Consider the following 10,691-nt stretch of genomic DNA (forward strand, 5'->3'; position numbering starts at 1 on the left):
AAATCAAGCTTCAAGGCAACCAGGTCATTTACCATTACAACTTAACAAGAAACATCATGAGATGGTAAATCTGATAAATCTGAGGAGTGGTCTTTCTTATAAAGGACCCAAAATGCTAAGTAAAGATGCTGAACTTTCTAACCCAGAAGCTGAAATTTCTGAACATGAACAGTCATCTTTTGACGAAACAGTGCTGACACCATGAAAGGTCCTCGATCGATTGATTTCTGGCGGTTGATCGAGGCATATTGCTGAGGAAGTGCTCGATCGAGAAGACAGAGGTGCTCGATCGAGCACTGTTGAAGAAGGAGATCTCGATTGAGTAACTGAAAGTGCTCGATCGAGCAAAGTTGCTGAGAAAGTTACTCGATCGAGGGGAACTGATACTCGATCGAGTAAATCTGATGATGAACGTGATAATACACTGTCAAAGAAGAATGATGGACTAGCTATCCCAATTACGGTCCCATTTCCACGACGAATGCAGAACAAGAAGATCGAGCAACAATTCGGTAAATTTGCCGAAATTTTCAAAAGTCTTCATGTTAATGTACCATTCGCTGAGTTACTAACCCATGTACCCTTTTACATGAAGTTTATGAAAGAAATTTTAACGCGTAGGAGGCACATTAATGACCATGAGACGGTGGCTTTAACCGAAGTGGCCATTGCCCTAATTCAAAATAAAACCCCACCGAAACTGTCTGACCCGGGTAGTTTCTCTATACGATGCCACATTGGGACCCATTTCATTGATAATGCATTATGCAATTTGGGAGCTAGTCTGAATGTCTTACTGTTGTCTCTCGCTAAGAGGCTTGGTTTGACCAAATTTCATTGTACTAATATGACTGTGTAGATGGCCGACCGTACTTTATCACGGTGCTTAGGTGTCTTAGAAGACATACCTGTTAAGATAGGGAAGTTCTTTATTCCTGTTGAGTTTGTAGTCTTGGACATCCCCGAAGCCTCTTATACTCCTATCATTTTAGGACGACCATTTCTATTTACCGCTCGTGCAGTAATAGATGTCGGGGGAAAGACTTTAACTTTTCAGGTAGGCGATGAGGAGTCGACTTTTTATCAGTCTAGCGTTCGCAAGGCTCTTATGCAAGTCCATCCCTACAATGCACTACCCTCTACAGACCCTGACACGAAACCTCCAATTGATCATATTGAGTCATGTGCTGCTATATTAACACCTCCGGCCCAGATTGGGAGCAATATGGAGGACCATTCTATCATTTCTACTGTTACAGGTTTAGGCGGAGTGGACATTGGATATCCCGGTGATAAAGGTACAATGAAATTTAAGCTCACTGCCAAAGAAGATGCCAAAGACAAAGGCCGGAACAAAGAAAAGAAGAAAGTGAAAGCGTATGTTGACGCAGATTATTCCTCTTCAATCAGTTTAAGTTCATGGAAGTAAAAAAGAACAGTCCGCGTTGCTGAAGCGACCTCCTCCAGTCAGAAGCCCTCTTTTGGGTTATTCTTGTGTTTCAGAAGATGAAACAGGATGCCATCCCATTTGTAAAAACAATTTGTAATTTGGATTTCGTTAGACATTTTATTTTCTTTGAGAAATAGTTTTAGTTAGTTTAATTATTGTAAGACCGAATATAGACTGCTGCTGTAAATTTGGTATTTTTGTGGGAAGAATTGCTGTGTTTTATGCAGGTCTTGGGAGATTTATGATCATTGGAAAGCGTGCCCAAAAGAAAGCCCTCAATCGAATACTTTTTCCGTTCGATCGAGCACATTGCCCAGGTATAAGCTCTCGATCGAGAAATTCTACCAACTCGATCGAATGGTCATTTTTCAAGGGTTCTCGATCGAGTTGCCCTGTACTCGATTGAGCAAAAGTGAAGAAGAAAATTTCTCGATTGAGTAGAATTCAATGCCCGGGGGAAGTCCTCGATTGAGCACCTTCAAAGCTCATGATCAAGCAACATAACGAGAAAAGCTCTCGATTGAGTACTGTAAAACCCCTCGATCGAGCATCATTGGCTGATATGAACACGAGGGAGTATCTCTTCCTTTATTCTATTTCATTTCTCATCTTCTATATCCCCCTATTTCCACGATAAACCCCAATCTCAAACCCAAATCCACCATTTTCTTCCCAAAATTACCAAATTAATTGCCCAAATATTCTCCTTATCATCAGTTAAATCAATTCCCCTTCATTACTCCATTAATTTTAGACTAGTTTGAAGCAATTTGCGGGTTTAAGGTTCGAAAAATCGGGATTTATTTCGATCAAATTGTGCTTTTTGTTGATTTTAATTGATATCTTTGTTGGGTAATCGTCACAAGTAAGTTCCTTCCCCTACTATTTAATGTTTAATTGCATTTTTTCTGCCTAATTGCAAAATTAAGGTTTCGACATGTAGAAATGGGGAAAAATCGAAATTTGACAATTGCATTTTGATTAGGGATTTGCTTCTAACCGTAGTATGGATAGTAGTTTACCGACTGTTTCCGCCTGTACCTCTGCTACTGTTCCGTCTGCTTCTGAGACGGTAGTCCCTGCTGTCACTACCGTCACCACTGCCGCTGTTACTACCCCTGCTACTGTTACCAACACCGTTGTCGTTACTGTTCTTACTCCGGTGTCGACCCCTGTTGTGTCAACACAAGCTGTCATTGTCACTTCCACTGCCCTTGTACCCACCCCAGTCACTGCTACTGCCCCTGGCCTTTTTATTGCTGCTCTAGCTGCTACAACTGCTTCGGGTTCACGGGTGGAAGCTACGGGTTTCAGAGCTGCCGTTTTACATACCGCTACCAGGTACGCCGCTGACACCTCCCTAGAAACTCTCCCTGAGTTTTCGCAGGTACGCATTGTAAACTCACCCCATCACACTCGTTTTATTCATTTGATGGCTTGTGATATCTCGTCGGCCCGATTTTTATGTCGACAACCCTTAGAAAAGTTAGGGATTTTTGAGCCCTTTGCTGAGTTGCTCAACGGGACTGGGATGTCGGGTTTGAACACTATGAGAGAGCTAACCTATCAACAAGTGACCTTAGAATTTTTTAGCTCTTTCACCTTCTCACCCGCGACCCATGCGACTGACACAGGGAGCAAGTGTATTTCCTTTAGACTGTTTAACACGAACTACACCTGGACCTTAGCTGAGTTTGGGGGACGGTTGTGTTTGACTAGTGACGGTCTTCGCGAGTCTCCTGTGAAGCTCCTTGAGCTGCTTTGGCCCACACTTGAAAAGACTCCCTTCAGTCTACAACAGGTTCTTCACGTCCACCTTCCCCCAGCCCGTTACTTTCTCTAACTGCTAAGAGAAATGATTTTTGGATGCCACGAGCCCAACAACGTTAACAATGTCGAGCTCTCCATTTTAGTGGGCTACATAAACATTGATTGCGGTGACCCTTTTGTTCTTAACATTTCTTACTTGATGGCTCAACATTTTAACGTTTTCGAGAAGAAAGCGTCGGGCACGATCACTTGTGGCGGGCTAGTGACTCGCATTGCCCGTGGCCTTTTTCCCGACATTCCCCGTGGTCTTAGGCATTTAGCCAAGGATGTTTCCATCGACACTCAGGCCATGATTGCCATGCATTGGTTAGCAAAAGACCAACAGACGTGGAAGGTTGTCGGATCCACGTCCGTGACTTTACCTTCACCTGACCTACCCCGTCTTTTACCCATGACTATTGTGTCGGGTAGGTTACCACCACCTCCACCTTCTTACCTCCTTCTCCTTGCTCCTCCAGCTTCTAAGAAGCGGAAGAGGCCTCTCACTACTGTTAGGGAGGCTGGAGAGGGGTCCACACCTACACAGGCTAGGCAGACGCCCATGCCCACGTCCACGTCCACGTCAACGTCCACGCCCACGACTATCCCTACCCCTACTCCCACACCCTCTATCCCTCAGCCGGTTGAGTCGGAACGGTAGATTTAAATGATAAAATTGCACTATAATTTGTCATTTCACTTAAGTCTTGCAACAAACTGTCATCCTATTAGCCTTTTCATTTGCATAATCTACGAGTTAATGTTAAAAATACAGCTGAACAAATAGACTTGACCTGATAATTTTGGCAAACTACTTATAATTTCTAAGTGTTAGAGCCTTATAACAGGTGTCATTTATGACCAGTTCATATGTAGAAATTGAGAGTAGTATGCTTCTTGCATAACATGTTCATTAATTTGCACGTATATGAAATTCAATTGTTTTTTGCCTACATACATTCTGGTTAGTGGTTGGTGTTACATGCAGGAAGGCGCTTACATTTCCCTTTTCTTTCATTTTTACCCATTTAACTCCACATTAGCCAAATTTTCCTTTTGACCCTTAACTACATCCAAATTTAGTCTGCCTGTCAAGCTAGTTTAGTGTGTTTATGCAGTATTTTGTCTATTGATCCAAGTTTGGCTCGTTTTATATGGATGAAACGGGTTTTCTCCTATGCATTATTTCTATCTTATGAGGAGTATATTATTGGTTAGTGAGTTGTTGTGGCAATTTGAAGGCATCGTGCTTGATTTTTGATGGATTAAGAATCGGATATTGGTTCGTATGGTTTAGTCAGGTAGCTAGCTTGACTATTAGCTTACAATCCCATAAATGTTTTGCCTTTTCTTACCCATTACCTCACTTAACCATATTTTTGTAAGCCCTCGGCTGTGATGGATCTTGTTTATGTGGGTGTAGTTTAGGTGAGCGACTATTTTTCTTCTTCGCTTACATTCATATGCTTACCCTTTGCTTCATGAGAGAACAGTGACCCGTGAGAGTAGCTAGCACTTGACTGTTGTAGTTATAAGTGTTATTTTGTTTGCATTAAATTGGTTTAAGTGGAAAATTTGTAGCTAGCTCTGAGTTTTCTATTCCGTTCCATTAGTTTACATTTAGTTTACTCGAGGACGAGTAATGGTTCGGTTTGGGGAGATTTGATACGTGCATTTCATATAATCTTTTTGAGCCTTTATTGCACATATTTCTATGTAATTCTCGTAGTGTTGAGCTATGAAATGCCCCTAATAGTCTACTTTGGTTCGCTTTGCTTTATTTGCAGGAACAGATCCGAAAGTAGCGATCTCATACCTTTTTCAGTCCTCGTAGTGTGCATTTATGGAGATGGAAGAATTGAAGCGGAATTTCCTTTGCCCCGAGAAAGTGTGAAGTGGTCTCGAAAGCTAACCAACGAAGAAAGGAAGCTGGTTCAGTGGTTAAGTACTCGATCAAAGCCTTTTATGTTCGATCGAGTGAATGTGGGTGGTCAACAAGGCTCGATCGAGTCCCTGCTGTACTCAATCGAAAGGTGGTATTTTGAGGTTACTCGATCAAAGACATATTCTGTTCGATCGAGGGATTGTGCTGGAAAGTTACTCGATCGAGAGGTTCTATTTTACTCGATCGAGAACTTCTGCCTTTAGTTGTAGGATTAATATCTTAAGTTTCGTTTTAGGTTAATAAAATATCTTCTCTATATAAAGAGAAGACGTCATTAGGTTTAACTATCTTTTAACACTTCAGAATCTGATACTTTACTCCTAGTTACTCAGTAGAGAATTCATTTCCCTTTGCAACGTCACTTGGTTCTCTTATTTGCCGGATCTCAATACTTTGTAATCTTTCTTTCCCTTTTATTCAAGCTTTAATTCTCCTTTGCATTCCTTTAATTCTTGTTATTAATTTTTGTCTTAATTAGTATTATTGTTAGTTTCTATTATTTATCATCAATCATTTGCTTTATATCATGTCTTCCTTTAATTCATCCATTATTGTTATTGTTTTATTCATTATCTCCATGAGTAGTTAACTCCTTTTATGTTAGGATTAGGGGAGCCATGGTACTGAATTAATGTTGTTGTAATTAGATTAGACGACTTCGTCTGTGAGAACTGCTTAATAACAATTTAATTGTAATCCTTTAGTTGAGTGCACGCTTCTAAACTAGTTAATCCAGTTAAATTCAGACCTAGATCGAGAGATTGGAATAAACAAACCAATTATGAATAGTAGACTATACTAATGAGGATGAAAGTTAAGTTAGTAGTATTCTAGGGCGGATAGCGGACCGAGAGGACCTTTCCTTTACCCTTCTCACATCAGACCGACTGATCTCGTTATGACAGAATTGACTAATTACCATGGTGAACCGACTTCCTAGCATTCCCCTCTATATTTGATCACAACTTTATTTCGTTTTACTATCTATATTGCTCTTTTCTCTCTGCCTTAATCTCATTTAGTAGTTAGAAAACAAATCCAAACACCCCAGTTGTTACCATGACGGACTTAGATAGCAAGTAGATGTAATAGCCTCCCTGTGGAGTACGATACCCGACTTACCTCTACTATATCAGTTGAGTCGGTTGGTTTATTTTTGATAGGGTTGCGACAGCTATGTTAGGGGATACTCGATCGAGTGTGCGCTGTATAGGTCGTATATATTTTTAGCCGTTGGCTATGTTCTTGCGTTTGTCTCTCCTTTTATAGCTCAAATATATGCCGCCAATGAGATCTGCTTTGTACACTAGGGCGCAGAAGATGAGTCTACATGATATAGCAAGGATGATTGAGCATCAAGATGCGCTTACCGAGGCCCTAAAGAAGTTTGGGAAAGACAAAGATACCGGGGTGGACTTTTCCAAGATGAGCACTACGATAGTCCGCTTCAACCCAAAAGCGTAAATGGGTACCGGCGCGCCAATTTTGCTCGACAATTGGGATAGGGAGATGGAAAACATCTTGAATGTGGTTCATTGTGCAGATGACTTTAAGGTGGAATAAGCTATGCCTTTGAGAGTGATGGGATAAGGTAAGGAAGAGTGCCTTTAATTTGTATCTAAAGAAGGGGAAGTCAGCTATACCATGAAGTGAGTTTAAGAGAGCTATGCGCCGGCGAGTTTGTACCTGAACATGTTCGTAGTAAGCTGAGGGAGGAGTTTGATGCTTTCAAGATGACTCCGGATATGACTATAACTGATTACTATCATAAATTTAATGAGAAGTCGAGATATGTAGAGGACATGGGGCTGAATCAGGAGAACTTGGAACTGAGGTTTGAGAAGGGCTTGACTTACCAGATAATAGTGAAGTTACCAGTTGGGGTCCTTACAGATGTTAAAGAAGTTTATGAGCGAGCAGGGAGAGCTGAGAGATTGGTCGAAATGGTCAAAGAGAACAAGGAGAGGGGTCCTGAGAAGAGAAAGGCTGAGAGTAAGGGTGGTGGTGATGTGACCAATATTTGAGCATATTTAGTCCCCGAATTAGCCACGTTCCTATGCTTTTTAGTGCATATTTGGGTCATTTACTATCTTTAGTCCTTTGTTTTGCATATTCTTTGAGGTTTTGTTCCCTTGGTAGGAGAGGAGTGCATACCTTGCATTTTCATGGCAAAATAAAGCTGACCAAGCATCAAAGTGAAGACAAGACTAGAAGGCCTTTTCAAATAATGTAGTAGATGGGCAATGATGAAGAAGATCCTCGCATCTCCGACAAGATCTCGGAGGATTGTTGGAATATGAAAAGAAGGAAAGAAGAAAAAGCTCACTGGACCGGAATCCGCGCGTCCCAGCATTGGTACGCTCGTCCAAGAGCCACAATCCGAGCGTCCCACCTGCCTGGCCGCTCGTCCAAGAGCCACAATCCGAGCGTCCCACCTGCCTGGCCGCTCGTCCACCGCTTGCACAATCCGATCATCCCGGCCCTTTGGACGCTCCGATTGTTCTCCAGTGCAGCCCAGCTTCTTCTTGTTCTACTCGGGATGCGCATATTTTCGAAAGACTAGCAAAAAGGAGACTCGCATCTTTCTTTGAGAGGAGCATTTCCTCAACTTTTCTTAACGACTTAATCATGATTTAAGCTTTTAGTAACCCTAATTTGTGCACCTAATCTCCATTATAAATACTCCATTATACTAAATAGATTATCATGTTCATCTTATCAATCTTTAGTGTAGTTTATATTATTCTAATCTCTTATTAATCTTGTAATCAGCTTTTAATCAAGTATTAATACGAATCTCATTTCCTTAATTTCTCTATTGTTCATCCTTTATTTTGGGTAATTGAAGATTATTTGGGTTTATTTGGAGGATTGACAACCTTCCAATCATTCATCAAGTACTTCTATTTTTCTTTGCTTATTATTTTGGAATCATCATTAGGTATAATTCTCTTAATCTCTTTTTAATTATTGTTAATCATCTTTTCTTATTCATCATGTTTTGCTTTGTTGATATGATTGACAACCTTGTTAACATGTTAAACTTGATAATGAGTGAGTAGTTTCCTTAACTAGGGTTAATGAGGAATTAGGAGAAACCAACATGGGAGATGATTCATGCTTAATCTAATATGTTCACATAATTTATTTACTTGCTTGTTGTGATCTCAACTTATGCACATGTTATGTTTAATGAAATGCGAGCCTATGAATCCTTGCATTTTTACCCATCACTTACCTTTTCAATGTGACTTGTAAGACATAAACCAACTCGAGTCTCATTAGACCATGCATATAGTTGAGTAGGGAGGATTAAGTTGACTTGTAGGTGTTGTACAATCTAATCGATTCGGCTCCGGGACCCAAACCTTCCTAGGATTGTATAATATAAACCAACTCGGTCCTATCACAACAATAATTGCTTGCTTATAATTTGAGAATATGGTTGTATGATCAATTCCCATGAATCCCTATGAACCCATGACACCCTAGTGCTTTTAATCAATTGTTTACACCTCTTTTTAATCATCTTGCTTGTTTACCTTTATTGTTATTTAGTTTAGTGATCTTCTTATCTCAACCCAAATTGTGACACCATTAGACACCACTACTTGCAATCGAAAATCCTACATCAATACCCGTCCCTTGGGATCCGACCTTTACTTGCCTCTTTACTAATAGTAGAGTTGTTTGTGAAGATTATAAATATTTTTTTGGTAAAGGTACTCCTAACGACAAGTAACCGAAATCTAAGCTAAGAAAGCGACCGACCAAAAATGGCGCCGTTGTCGGGGATGGTGTTAACTTGATTTGATTTTCTTTGATTGTTATTAGTTGTGTCTTTATTTTCCTTGGGGAAGTAAAAGTCCTCAAGGTTTGTTCTAATTGTTTTCGAGTTGTTTGATATTTTGCATGTCTAGAAGATAACAAGTTAACTTGTTACCCATTGAACACGAAATTGAAAGGACTTTGACAACCAATTGAAGACTTGCTAGAATACTTTGAGAGGTATTGGTGAGGTTGTAGATATTCAACCAATTACTTTTGAGTTCATCAACCCTTTTGCAAGAGAAGGTGAGGATAACCCAACACAAAATTAACCACACAATCAACCCACAATGCCTAAGTTTTCATCACATTCTGTACCAACCGAGGAGAACCTGCCCAATGGTACTCCCACACCACAACACTTAACCGGAAATTTTATTGCAAAATCCGCATTTATCCAATTAGTCGAAAGAAGCCAATTTGGGGGGATGCCTAGTGAATACCCTCATTCTCAGATAGAGAATTTTTGTGTCTATTGTGCTGCGATTTCACAAACCGGAGTGACTCAAGACAAAATTCGATGGGTCTTATTTCCTTTTTCTCTAATTGATATCGCGAAAAAATGGTTAAAGAGCCTTGATAAGGCTACTCTTGGAATTGACTCTTGGAAGAAGTTGGCTCTAGCTTTCTGCAAAAAGTTCTACCATCTGGAAAAGACTAACATGCTAAGAACCCAAATCATAGGTTTTAAGCAAAGGAACGAAGAATCTTTGTATGAAGCTTGGGAGAGATTCAAAGGAACTTGTCGCTCATGTCCTCATCATGGACTTAGCGAGTGGTTTTTTGTACAACAATTGTGGAATGGTCTTTATGAAGACACCTGAAACATTCTCAACATGGGATCAAACGGTATGTTCACCGAAGTTGACGATAATCAAACTTGGAACAAGATTGAGGAAATGGCGGTCCATAATTCACAATATAGTAGACCTCGCAAGGCTACTAGAGGAGGAAAGCATGAAGTGGACTATATTACTCAATTGGGTGCTCAACTTAGTGCTCATATTGATACCATCAACTTGAAGTTTGAAAACGTTATGGCTAAGCTTGAAGAAGCCTCAAAATCACCAAAGCAACATGTTAATGCCATGGTAGCATCTTCATCGATTCCAAATGGAGTATGTGAGAATTGCAGAACTTTGGGACATGACCAAAGTAAATGTAGGGGAACAAGTGAGCAAGTGAATGCTTTTCAAGCATACAAAAGTGGTACCCCTTATTCCAACTGTTACAATGAAAACACCAAATTCCATCCAAATCTCTCATACAAAAGCCAAAATGTTCAAAACCCTCAACCAACATACACACCACCCCCAATGAGGAACCAAAATCAAAGACCCTTTTACAACCAAAACCAAGGTTACCAAAATCAAACTCCATACAATCAACAAAATGACCAAGGTTTTGATGTTCAAAAAGCGGTCCTGCAAATGCAAAAGAATCAACAAGAATTTTTCACTCAAATGCAAAAAGATAGCCAAGCAAAAGACATCACCATCAACAACATCCTAGCCCACACAAATATGTTGGAAACTCAAATACCCAACTAGCATCTTCAAACTCTCAAAGACAAAAGGGGCAATTACCACCTCAAAGTAATCCCCCAAGACATGAAACGGTTAGTGCCATCCACTTGAGGAGTGGTACAGGATATGAAGG

General features: G+C 40.3%; 1 non-coding gene across 1 annotated transcript; it reads right to left on the reverse strand.

The window, feature by feature from the left end:
• Positions 1-9,694: 9,694 nt before the first annotated feature.
• LOC141634970 (small nucleolar RNA R71) lies at positions 9,695-9,801 on the reverse strand. The gene has a single exon (XR_012539684.1). It is a non-coding gene; the product is annotated as a small nucleolar RNA R71 (small nucleolar RNA).
• Between the last annotated feature and the right edge of the window lie 890 nt (positions 9,802-10,691).

Source organism: Silene latifolia, chromosome Y, assembly GCF_048544455.1.
Source record: "Silene latifolia isolate original U9 population chromosome Y, ASM4854445v1, whole genome shotgun sequence".
NCBI classification, from domain to species: Eukaryota; Viridiplantae; Streptophyta; class Magnoliopsida; order Caryophyllales; family Caryophyllaceae; genus Silene; species Silene latifolia.